Source organism: Mustela nivalis, assembly GCF_964662115.1.
Source record: "Mustela nivalis genome assembly, chromosome: 5".
Taxonomy (NCBI): domain Eukaryota; kingdom Metazoa; phylum Chordata; class Mammalia; order Carnivora; family Mustelidae; genus Mustela; species Mustela nivalis.
In genome coordinates this window covers 16755718-16769195 of record NC_139024.1, presented here as the reverse complement: position 1 = coordinate 16769195, position 13478 = coordinate 16755718, and the positions used below count along the sequence as shown (strand labels likewise).

General features: G+C 39.5%; 1 long non-coding RNA gene and 1 pseudogene across 2 annotated transcripts in view; one reads left to right on the top strand and one right to left on the bottom strand.

Moving 5' to 3' along the window:
* The window catches only part of LOC309864527, a 60999-nt gene that overhangs the window by 3116 nt on the left and 44405 nt on the right, over nt 1–13478 (top strand). The window lies entirely within an intron of this gene.
* On the bottom strand, nt 7913–8296 carry LOC309865940 (host cell factor C1 regulator 1 pseudogene; annotated as a pseudogene). The gene has a single exon. The product of its transcript is annotated as a host cell factor C1 regulator 1 pseudogene (transcript).

Sequence of the window (13478 nt, the reverse complement as noted above, 5' to 3'; positions counted from 1 at the left end):
TGCTTCTTCTTTTGCATTTACTCAGCATAGCACGGAGCTAAGATTTTAATAGATCCTTAATGATATTTGCTGATTTGAATAAACAAAACCTTAAATCATGTTACAAAAACTAACAGTGTGTCCGTACTGGCATTATATTTTATTTTATGGGGGAGTATATTTTAGCTCTGCTCCATATATTACCTTTTTGCATTTTTAAAATTTTAATTCAGTTAATTATCATATAGTGTATTAGTAGTTTCAGAGGTATTAGTTTCATCAGTCTTATATAATGCCTAGTGCCCTTTTGGCATTTTTAAATATAAGATATATTTTTACTTTACAGAGCATTTCTGTGGCAATTTGCAATAAATTCACTACTCAAAGGTAGTCTAGTCTTTTTTAATATGGTTCTGGGAGAAACATTGACAAAAACTATTTTGCATCATATCAAAGAATCACAGATTCTTCAGGAATGATTTCTCAGGAGATAAAGAGTTTAGCAGAAGTTCAGACATTTTTGTTTTGCAGCAAGATACGTTTTGTGGTTATAACTAATGATAGCTTTCATGTGTTTACTGCTTCTGATGTACTGACCACTGTTGTAAACACTACCCTGTGTATTGTATCCTTTAGTTCTTATGAAGAACCCTGTGAGGCAGTGCTATTATGACCTTTATTTTACTCACTAGGGAACTGACACAAAGAGAGACTGAGTTACTCATTCAAAAATGACATAAAAAATGGTGGATCCTTTGTGAGGATTAAATGCGTTAGTGTAAATTAAATTAAGCTGGGCCTGCCATATATTAAACATTACATATGTTAGCTATTTTTATAAATAAAAAATAATGTTATAAATAATATAAATAATAAGCTGTCAGTTTCCCTTAAAAAAAAAAAGATAGACCCGGGGCACCTGGGTAGCTCCATCAGTTAAGCAACCAACTCTTGACTTTTCTAAGGTCATGATCTCAGGGTCATGGAGCCCTTGTGTTGGGCTCCAGGCCCAACTAGAAGTTTACTTGAGATTCTCTCTCCTTCTCCCTTTTTCCCTCCTTGTGCTCTCTAAATAAATAAATAAGGGGCACCTAGGTGGCTCAGTCGGTTAAGCATCTGCCTTTGGCTCAGGTTATGATCCCAGAGTCCTGGGCTCAAGTCCTGTGAAGAACTGCCTGCTCAGTAGGGAGTCTGCTTCTCCCTCCTCCCCTACCCCCACGTGTGATCCTCTCTCTCTCTGTCTCTCAGATAAATAAAATCTTTTTTAAAAACTTAAAAATAAATAAATAAAAAGGAATCTTTCCTTTTTTTTTTTTTTTTAAAGAGAGATCAGAAGCAGGCAGAGAGGCAGGCAGAGAGAGAGAAGGAAGCAGGCTCCCGGCTGAGCAGAGAGCCCGATGCGGGGCTCAATCCCAGGACCCTGCGATCATGACCCGAGCCGAAGGCAGCAGCTTAACCCACTGAGCCACCCAGGCGCCCCATAAATGGAATCTTTAAAAAAATGGTAGACCCATGATTTGGATCTAGGGAGTTTAACTCAAGAACTGCTCTCTGTACAAAATGTGAAGTTACTCCCTAAAATAAAAGCATAAAACTATCGTCACTTAATGTTGAATTAATACACATTTGTTTATTCAGTTCAACAAATGTTGAATTAATACACACCCATTCCCCTATCCACAAGCGTATTAGTTTGTTAGGAAAGTACGCCAGGATTTGCTTTCTGTTTAGAAGAAGAGTAGTTATTGATAATACCTAAATTCAGTATTTTGTAAACCCCATCAGACCCTCTATCATCTTTTTTAGCAAGTTTTTACTTTCTTGACATGAAATTCATGGATAATATAACCCCAACTACACACATTAATAGAAAAACATAAATATAATGACTTGACTCTGATATAAAAAGAGAAGTAAAAGTAATTTATAATAGTGTCTGTTTCAATAGACAAAGGCATTAACATGCCCACATTATAAGAAATGACAAAGTAGTTAGAAAGTTATACCTGTTGGGGCACCTGGGTGGCTCTGTCATTGGGTGTCTGCCTTTGGCTCCAGGTTATGATCCCAGGGTGCTGGGATCGAGCCCTGCATTGGGCTCCCTGCTTAATTGGAAGCCTGCTTCTCCCTCTCCCTCACCCACTCCCCCTGCTTGTGTTCCCTCTCTCACTATGTTTCTGTCAAATGAATAAATAAATAAATCATTTTTAAAAAAGAAAAAGAAAGTTACACCTGTTGGTATAGTCACTGTGGTTGGAGATTGATACAGGTAGGTTTTACTTTAAGCCAGAGTAGAATTCCTCTTGGTGACCAAATCTTGGTGAAGTTCTAGAAAAGAAAAAGGAAGAGTTCCCCTAGATTACCATGGCTCCTTATTTCTTCCCTGTAAGAAATACATTTTCACCAAAAAAAAAAAAAAAAAGAAGGAAAGAAACATGTTCACATTTCTGTAATCAAAATGTATAACCACTATCAACCAGGTTTTAGTCAGGATATTTTTGTTGTCATTGCCTGAGTACGTGAGAACTTGGTCGTGGTTACTGTTTTCATTCTGGACAAACATTAAAGACCATCTGAGGAAGGGTTACGACCCATAGTTTGAAAACTTTCTATCAGTCTCCTTGGCGGGCTCAAAAAAGTGCTAACATAAAAACTTATATAATTGGTGTCTATGTCTTTGAAGAAAATCATAGATATAAGAGTTGAGCACCATTTTAAGGAATATAGCATCACCAAACTAGTTGAGAGCAGAGAGGATAATATTGTTTGGGAAAACATGGATACTGACAACTCTGAGTCAAAACTGTTGCAGAAAATTTTCTGAATCTGAAGAAGTTCTAGAAGTACCGTAACAGTTTACTTTGCTTCTGTTTTTCCTTTTATATGTGTCTAAGTGTGATATTTGATTTACATCTAACTAGTGTCTGAAAGAGCTTTTGAAAGACAAAGTAAAAATTATTTTAAAAAATCCATTGTGTCATAGTTTAATTGACAATATTTTTCTTTTTTTCCTCTTTTCTTGGTGATATTTAAGTAATGCTATATTTTACACTTGATAATGTCCTCAATTAGATGAAATACATAGCTTCATTCCTGGAATATTCACTGCACAGTAAAACAGCGCAACATATTTCGTTTTTACAAGTAAAATGAAGTTAAATTCCAGGCTGACATAAATACAGGTGGTTTTCCCTCTCAGAAATGGGACAATTTTGTTGTTGTTGAGTGAGGACTTACTATTGGTATATAGCATTTCTGACACTACCAATAGCATTCTTTTTAATAGCCAGAATACACCTCCACAAATTTCAAAGACATGCCAAAGGAAGGTAGGTCTACTAAGAATCTCTTACTTAGTGGGCATGGTATTCACATTGATTTTTCACTAGAGGGAGCAACTGGTCTTTAAGAAAGTGATGTGAACTTTGGAATGGTCTTTCAGTATAAATGAAATACTCTGGTAATTTAAACTGAATCATGATCATTTACTACCATTATGCTGTAATTGTTAAAAAATGGTCTTCTAAAATGGGGCTTAGATTTGTTATGATGGCTTCCAATAATCAAATCAGGTCAAAATATCTCATAAAACCCTACCTACTCCAACAAGATCCCTACCTGTGTAGGATAGTCATGGACCTGATTTCAAGTTCCAGCTCTGCCATTCACTATCTGTTTAACCCAGGCAAGTTACTTCATCTCTCTGAGCGGGTTAATCTCTATTTAAATAGAGAGATTTTTTAAAAACATTTTATTTATTTATTTGAGAGAGAGTGAGAGAGAGATCACGAGCAGTGGGGAGAGGCAGAGAGCGAGAGGGAGAAACAGACTCCCCACTGAGCAAGGAGCCCAGAACTCTGAGATCATGACCTGAGCCAAAAGCAGGCGGTTAACCAGCTAACCGACTAAGCCACCCATGTCCCCCTAAGTGGAGATCAGAATGTATACTTTACCAGACTGTTAAGAAGATGAAATAAGATATGTGTAAAGTTTAGCACTGTAAGCTTTCAATGAATAAACGCTAATAATATTACCTGTATTGTTTTATGCTAATAAAACTTACATGTATTAAAATTAAACTATTGTGCAAAGTACAATCAGACACTAAATTCCATTATAAAAATTGTGTTTAGGGTTCAGACAAGAAAGACATCCATGTGTATTAGAGTGGTCAGCGAAAATTTCATCCAGGAAATGAGACTAAATTGGACTCTGCTATAGGTAAGAACTGAACAACATGAAAAAGAGGTGGGGTTGAGGGCATGGTAATCACACTTGTTTACTTCTCCAGCTATTTCAACATGCATTCTAGACCTGCACTGTCCATTACAGTAGCCACTAGCCATGTGTGCCTATTTAAGTTTAAATTATTAAAATTAAAAATTCAGTTCATCAGTCACAATGACCACATTGTAAGAACTCCAGAGCAACATCTGACTAGTGGCCACTCTTGAAAAGCTTGCATGGTGGAAAGTTCTGCTAAACAACCCCATTTTAGGCACATAGTATCTTTGGGTTGTGGGGGGAAAGGAGGCTTGCTGCTGCTAAAATGCCATTCCACAGTTATAGCAGGCCTATACTTTATAAAAGCCTTTAAGTAAAAACTCATTTATTAAAATTAATCCTTTCGGTTGGCATTTATTTGAACCCAAATTACCTGTTTTTAGTAGGTGTAAGTATTTTCACTAGAAGTATTTATCTACTGGCTCATGTTATATGAAAAAGATACCTAACTATTATGCTCCTTCACTATAAAACTTGCAGATTTAAAATAATTTACAAAAATGAGCGATTAATTCAGAGGGAATAAGGAAGCTAAACAAATCAAATTCAGGAATCATTAGTTGAAAAACTTGTATAATTAGGTTAATCATTTAAATAAACAACAAAATATATGCTTAGTGGGACAGTCCCCCACATTACTTTTAGTAAAGTGAAATAATTTAAAGTAAAATGAAAAGAAAATAATGAATGTGAAACAATTAATAAAAATCATTACATGGAATTTTATGTCAATGTGAGTCATGATAATTTGCTTGACACAATACCAAAAGTAGACATTAATAAATGTGACTTTTATATTTGAAAACAATTCAAAATCCTAAGGTTAAGAAATTTCATCCAATGAGGGGCACCTGGGTGGCTCAGTGGGTTAGGCCTCTGCCTTCGGCTCAGGTCGTGATCTCAGGGTCCTGGGATTGAGCCCCACATTGGGCTCTCTGCTCGGCGGGGAGCCGGCTTCCTCCTGTCTCTGTGCCTGCCTCTCTGCCTACTTGTGATCTCTGTCAAATAAATAAACAAAATCTTAAAAAAAAGAAAGAAAGAAAGAAAGAAAGAAAGAAAGAAAGAAAGAAAAATTTCATCCAAGGGAAAATATTTCTATACATTTTCTAGATAGTATGAAGTTTAGATAAGTAGCTAAACCCTTTAAATATTATTCCCATGAATTTGCCCTGTTCATTAAAACTCCAGAGTCTCATATATAATCTTACAAAAATAGTATAATTTTGTTTTTGTAGAGTCCCAAGGTCAAAAACCTTTTTTACAACAGTCAGACTTCCATCATTATATTAAAAAAAGAAAAATAACAGTCCTCTTGTTTTAAAAAAAGTTTCATCTAAATTACTTACTACTTTCCACATAAAAATTAATTCAATATGAGAAGTTCATAGTATGGTATCTAACTTGATACTTTTGTTGTTATAACATGTCATCTGTTAGCTGAGAACTCCGACTTGTGAATTCTTTGGCTCTAATACTATATTGCAACTTCCTCTGGTTGCAAGCATACTATGTTTGTAAGCCATACTATGCTCATCTGTTTTTCATATGTGAAGAGTTGATTTGGAAAGAGACCATCATTCATTCGTTTGGCCACTAATAGAAATGTTCTCATCCCCTCTATGACATAGGTAGAATTCACCTTACTATACAGATTAGGTAATCTCAGAGAGGTCAAGTGACTTGCCTAAAGTTGCTTAGCTTGCTCAAGTAATGGGGTATGGATGTAAATCCAGTTTGCCTAACTTCAAAGCACTTTCTACTGTGCCATGTTGCTTTTCTGATTTCTCGAAATCTTTAACAGTAATCAGGGAACTCAAAGACTGTTGCCTGTTTTCTGATAACTTTTTCCTAGGGTTTGTGTCTTCTATAGCACCCAGAGGATTTTTATGCAATGTTGGCTACACTGAACAATCCCACATTGAAGGCTATCTTATACAGCAATGGGAACTTCAGTATCTTAATCTAAACAGAACTATAGCTTTTAGGAGACAGGTACTCTCAGTGGAAGCATTTATTAAATTCAGGACAGAATTAAGAAAAAATGCTTCCTGCTACCACTGATATTTCTAACTTAACAGCATTTCCATATTCTTACACATGGGACTCAGAGATTTCAATTGCTGATGAATGAACTCAAGGATAAAAGAGCTCTAACCAAAAAAGATTTCACTGGCTTTTACTATTCTATACTCAGGAGGAAGTTTTAAAAATATAAGTTTGTTATTAGGAAGTACATTAAGTCCAATTCGGAAAAGATTCTTTTTCATTCATCCTAAGAAGAGAGAGGAAATCTGCATCCTTCCTACTTAAGATATCTACCCATGTTGGAAACCTTTCCATTATTTAAAAAACAGAGGATTGTCTTAACTTCTTACTTCTCTCCCAAAGAGAGAACATTTTCACAGTTCAGCCACACTGAAATTGCTGATTCAGTGCTGATGACACACGCTCAGCAAGAACCCAGGTGCAAGCAAGAGCCCAGACAGCTGGAGGAATGGCTGAAAGATAGGGCTATTTGTGGGCGGGGATAGTTAGGTAGAATGGAATCTGATGGCTAAGCACCTTGTTTCTGTGTGAGAGTTATTATTTTATGTACATAATATATAATTACAGTACATGTGTCTTATTTTTTATTTTATTTAAATTGAATTAATTAACATGTAGTGTATCGTTAGTTTCAGATGTAGAGTTCAGTTATTCATTAGTTGCATATAACACCCAGTGCTTATGACATCACCTGCCTTCCTTAATGCCCATCACACAGTTACCCCATCCCCCTACCTGCCCCCCCCCCAGCAACCCTCAGTTTGTTTCCTGTGATTAAGAGTCTCTTATGGTGTGTCTCCCTCTCTGATTTCATCTTACTTTATTTCTCCTTCCCTTCCCCTATGATTGTCTGTTTTGTTTCCTAAATTCCGCATGTAAGTAAAACCATGTAATTATTTTTCTCTGATTCACTTATTTCGCTTAGCATAATACCTTCCAATTCCATCCACATTGTTGCAAAAGGTAAGATTTTATCCTTTTTGATGGCTGAGTCATATTCCATTGTGTATATATGGCACGTCTTCTTTATCCATTCATCTGTTGATGGACATCTGGGCTCTTTCCATAGTTTGGCTGTTGTGGACATTGCTGCTATAAACATTGGGGTACAGGTGCCCCTTTGAATCACAACATATCCTTCGGGTAAAACCTAGTAGTGCAATTACTGGATATCCTTTGGGTAAACACCTGGTAGTGCCATTACTGCGTCATAGGGTAGCGCAATTTTTAACTTCTTGGGGAACCTCCATACTGTTTTCCAGAGTAGCTGCAATGGCTTGCATTCCCACCAATAATGTAAGAGGATTCCCTTTTTCAGCACCCTCACCAACATTTGTTGTTTTCTGACTTGTTAATATTTAGATAGGTGTTTCAAAGTCCCATGAACATTAAAGAATATTGGAGGTTTTTAAACAGGGAACTGACATGGATGTGTCAGAAAATAACTTTTTTTTTTTTTTTCTCAGCAATCTTTACTCAGTTCTTGGGGGAATGTCTCACTTCCCATGCTCCTGTCCCTGCTGCCCCACCACACCAGGGCGCTGTGGGATTCAGTGTCCTCTGTTGAGAGTAGGTCCAGGGCCGGAGGCCTGGTCTGGAGAATATTCAGGACAGCTGGTCCCTTAGTGGGGATGCTGGTCTTCTCTGTTGTGGGGAAGAAGGAAGATGGGCAGAAATACTGCCCACGAGCACTCAGAGCTCCATTATCTCCCCGGCTTGGGTTTCAGGGTAATGAGGGGTGGGGGTGTCCCCTAGCCTCAGCAGCCAGAGGAACTCGAGGATCAGGTTCCCAGGGTAGCTGCAGAGAAGCAGCTCAGAGCAAGGGCTCCTGAATCGGGGCAGAGATGGGGGGGAAATCCGTAGGGGGTGCTGCAGTAAGGGTGGTCATTGTGCAGGCTGAGTCAAGAGAAATGGGAGGCCATGTTCTCTTCCGAAAGGAACTGCCCAAGGGTTCCTGCTTCTCCTCCAGGTTCTGCTTGGTGGTCATGGGCACAGCTCTTCCCATAGGGGAGCTCACATACTGGGCTCAGGGCCCAACCTGGGGGCCTTGTTCCAGGGGGTGCTGCAGGATCATAGAAAATAACATTAACTGCTATAGGGAAAATGACTTGAAGGTTGTATGATTAAAGGCTGGGAAACTGGTTTTAAAGTGTTACAATAGCTCAGTGTTATAATAACTCAGGCAAAGATTGTTGAAAGTGTCTTTAGAAATGTGGTAGTGACAGAACAGAATATTTAAGAGAAATAATAAAAGAATTGACTGAAACTAGATATGAAGATGGGCAAGGAGTTTGTTTCAGTTTGGACAACAGGAATGAGTGGAAATGTGAGTGAGCTTTAGAATATAGGAAGAGGACCAGGTTATTATCAGGTTATAATGGGAGGGAAGACATCACAAGTTCAATTACAGACAAGGGAGTTTCATTGTGAATCTGGGGCAGCCCACTAGAGATACTGGAAAATAGATTTCAGCATTTGTAGATCAGGAGAAGAGTAGGGTTGTTCCTGGAAAGAAAGATAATGCAAATGACTTCCAGAGGCCAAAGGAGCCAGATGACCAAAGAAAAAGTCTTGACATGTCCAGCTTGTCCAGCTAGACAGGAAATGGTTTTTATTAAGGGAACTTATGGATAGAAGGATGTCTTGGGCTTCCACAAGACAAGCAGATCTCCATAACCCAATCTCCCTTAAGACCTGCTTTTATAGCCCTAGAGACTAAGAGTATGTGTTGAGGGACCACCCAAGCAGAGAATATTTAAGAATAGACATATCACTAGGGCAGATCAAGGGTGTTCTGCTCTGAAGGTGTACTTAAGTGTGCTGCTGAACAAAAGAACGGTGGGAGTGGGGTTACATGCTGCAGAAGGTTTCAGGACAGGGTGCCTGGGTGGCTCAGTTAAACCTCCGCCTTCAGCTCAGGTCATGATCTCAGGGTCCTAGGGTTGAGCCCTGCATCGGGCTCTCTGCTCGGCGGGGAGCCTTCTTCCCCCTCTCTCTCTATCTGCCTCTCTGCCTACTTGTGATCTCTCTCTGTCAAATAAATAAATAAAATCTTAAAAAAAAAAAAAAAAGAAGAAGAAGAAGGTTTCTGTCACAAACTGGCAGGTTTGTCTAAGATGGCATTAGTCTGATTCCAGATATGGAAGTTTTGTCTAAGATGGCAGGTTTGTCTAAGATGGCATTAGTCTGATTCCAGATATGGAAGTCATTATATATAGGTAATAAAGGATAATTGGAAGAAAGGCAGGCAGGAACAAGGCCTCCCATCTCTGTCCTAGGAGGAAAACTACTCTTAAAAGGAAAAAGACCCCATCCTGTTATTCTCGGCTTTACGCAGTGCCCTAGCTTTAAGTCATCCAACTGAGAGGACTTACACAACTTGTATGTGACAGAAAGGAAGGGAATGGCCTTGGACGTCCTAATCCAGGCCTAGGGGCCCACTCAACAGCCAGTGGGATATTTAAATGAAGTGCTTGATCTGTTGCCCTATAGCTGGCTAACATGCCTTAGGGCAGTGGTGGCTGCTGCTCTCTTGGTCTTCTAAGCTGCAGAACACCACCCTGGAAGGAGCCTTCCACCCTTTCCCAGGTGAACAACTGCTAGATAGGTAGATGAGTGTGTGGACAAAAACCTGATTGGATGACAGGTGTCTGGGGGTTAATGAGATTAAAACAACCCAGGGACACCTGGGTGGCTCAGTCAATTACGCATCTGCTTTTGACTCAGGTCATGATCCCAAGGTCTTTGGGATCGAGCCCCACATTGGGCTTTCTGCAGGGAACCTGCTTCTCCCTCTCCCTGCTGCTGCTCCTGCTTGTACACTCTCTCTCTCTCTCTGGCAAATAAATAAAATCTTAAAAAAAAAAAAAAAGATTAAAACAGCACATACTGAAAAGCTTGGAAAAACCCATAGATTTAAAGACCAAATTGGCAACCCAACCCTCTCGGTTCCCCTCCCTCTTTGGGAGCTTTGTACTATTGCTCAGTAAACTTTGCTTTACTGTAGCTCAATGAGCTTTGCTTTGCTGCCCACCACTTTTCATCTTGTCCTCCTCTTTCTTCAAAGGGGAGTGACCAAGAACTGTGTCCACCTAAGGAAAAGAAATCCTGTAACATAGGTGATAGTTGAAACTAGCAGAGTGGATAAGAACACAAAAAGACATGTAGAAGAGAAGAAAGCAGAAGCAGGAGTAGAAGTCTGTGGAACACGGACATGAGAAAGACAGGTGAGGTGGGGCAGAGGAACTGAAGAGTAGCCGTTAGTGATAGGAGAAGAATCAGAAGAGTGTTGTCCTAGAAGGCAAGGGAGGAATGGACTTCAGGATGCTAGGGTTCGGGGGGTGCAGCCATGTCAAGTTTGACAAAAACTGAGAAGGAAAGTTCCTGAATTGGGTAGCTGTGTGGGCATGGGTGTCTTTAGTGAGAGCAGTTTCAGAAGAGTAGAAGAACAGAGGATTACAGAGTTAAAGAATGAATGAGAAATGATGAAAGTATAAATAACTTGTGAGGACAGTTCTTTCATAATTGGCAGTTCAGAAAAGGAAAGCAAATAGGGGATGTATTTAAGGAGATGTTGAGTTTGTTTGTGAGAAAGTAGGGTTGAAGGAAGTCCTAATTGTTGGGAAAAACGTGTACCCAATTGCCATCAGAAGTGGTCTCCAGGGGAATGAGGATGGGGAAGGGGGAAGAGGGCTTTAACTTCTTGCATCTTACAATTTTAAAGAGAGTTAGTGACATTAAAATTACTTTCACACTTTGAATTTAATTTTTTTAAAACACCAAAGAAAACCTTTTCATACAATGATGAAATCATTGAACTTGATCAAATATAAAGTTTAGTATTCACTCAAAAGAAGAAAACAACACAATCCAACAAATTTGCTTTGAACACTTTTTGGGTTGGTATTTAAAGGCTGAAGCAAAATGTGATATTTAATTCAAGGTGAATTAAGGCTTTTTTCCCCCTTAAACCTGTGGGCTAAGGCCAATATTAGGTTAATGATGTATTTAAAACAGCTGAAATTCAGTCAGAAATTTAATTTATTGAGGTGAACTTCTGTATTTTAGAGTATTGGTTGCTTTAGAAAATGAGCTAGAAGTGACCTTTGGGATTTTTTGTATTTCTTTTATATAAAGTATATATTTTAAATCTATCTGTTAGTGTTCTTCAGAGAAATAAAACTAATAGGAGGTAGATATAGATGTAGATATAGAAATACATTTGGAGATTTATTATGAGGAATTGGTTTATGTGATTATGGAGGCTGAGAAATCCCATGATCTACCAACAATAAGCTGGAAACCTGGGAAAGTCAATGGTATGATTCAGTCTGTGTCTGAAGGCCTAAGAACCAGGGACCAGATGGTATAAATCTCAGTCTCAAGACTGGAGAGGGTATGAGATATCCCAGTTCACTTAGTGAGGCAGAATAAAGGTAGTAAATATCTATTTTTTCTGCCAGTAGTTCTATTCAGGCCCCCATTGGACTGATAAGGTCCAACTACGTGGGGGAGGCAGTCTGTTGAGTCCAGTGATTCAGATGCGAGTTCCTTCTGGAAACAGCCTTCCCAGACACACCCAGAACATTTGATCTGGACACCATAGTCCAGTTGACATTTATAAATAAAGGTCACAATATACAAGTTAGTAATTAGCGAATGTCTATTTTTTATAAAAGGTTATTTTGTATAGAAGGCTCAGATATAGGGTAGAGTCAGTAAAACGCAGTTTCCAAGTTAAAAATAGCTTACTTTTATTAGAATTTCATTGGAGTTAACCTCTGCCTTTTAAAATAGGAAGGCTCGGGGCGCCTGGGTGGCTCAGTGGGTTAAGCCTCTGCCTTCAGCTCAGGTGGAGATCCCGGGGTCCTGGGATCGAGCCCTGCATCGGGCTCTTTGCTCAGCAGGGAGCCTGCTTCCCTTCCTCTCTCTCTCTGCCTGCCTCTCTGCCTACTTGTGATCTCTCTCTGTCAAATAAAAAAAAAAAACCTATAAAATAGAAAGGCTCCTCCTGGCACCTGGGTGGCTTAGTCAGTTAAGCATCTGCCTTGGGCTCAGGTCAGGATCTCAGGGTCCTGGGATGGAGTCCTACCTAGGGCTCCCTGCTCAGTAGGGAGTCTGCTTCTCTCTCTCCCTCTACCCGTGCCCACCCTCACTCATTCTCTGTCTTCCTTTCTCAAATAAATGAATAAAATCTTAAAAAAGAATAAAGTAGAAAAGCTTCTATATTCATATATTTATGTAATTTTAGAGTCTAGATGTATTGATAGAAGGGTCAAGGAAATTGGGAAAGCCCTAGGTAGGAAACTTGAAAAGCCTGAGGCTGCCAGGACATGGGAAGGGGGAGCAGATGGAGGAAGTATTTGTAAAAGGAGATAAGCCACAGAAAAGCCCTGTAAGCTGATTCCTGAGTCCTGGTGTCTGAGGTAGTATAAGGAATCCGAACCTCAGTCCAGTCTCTTCATCTGGTCACTGACCCATCTTGAAACCAGAAGGGAAAATATAGGGAAAGGAGGAGACATGAGCATAACACGTCCCTTCCCCACCGCACCCCATCTTCATTACCAATTAGCATTGCAGAGCAAAATAACATGTACAGGACATACCCTCTTAGAACCATATGTTGAAGTGAGTAGGATATTCACCAGCTACTTAGGGGGCACTTCCTGTAGTGAGTATGGTAAGTATTGAGGATTCCAGAGTAGATGCTCTTCTTGCCCTGAGAGATTGTGCATCAGGATGGGGTTGATTTAGACGTAAATCAGTACACTGCAGTTTGAAAAGGGGTATGTTAGGCTTATTTTACCAAGTATAATATGAATACTGAGTGCAGGAATAAAGACCCAGCAAGTGCCTGGGGGTTTGGAGAGAGCTTCCTAGAAGAAGGAAACTTGACCTAGGACTTGAAAGAAGAAGAAAGGTGTGAGTAGAGGATGCTGACAGAATGGGAGATAGGCTGGAGAACAGCCCAGACAAAGGCAGACAGGAGGGCGGAAATCTGTTTGTGTAACAAGCGTAGACAAAATGGGGTGGATGGTTGGGAGTAGGGGGAGGAAGGGGCAGGGCAGAAGGCTGGAACGTGGGTTGGGCTGTATTTGAAGGGCTTTGAGATTCACTATCTGCAATCAGCATCCTGTTAAACTCTGACAGTGTGCATTAATTTTGTTTCT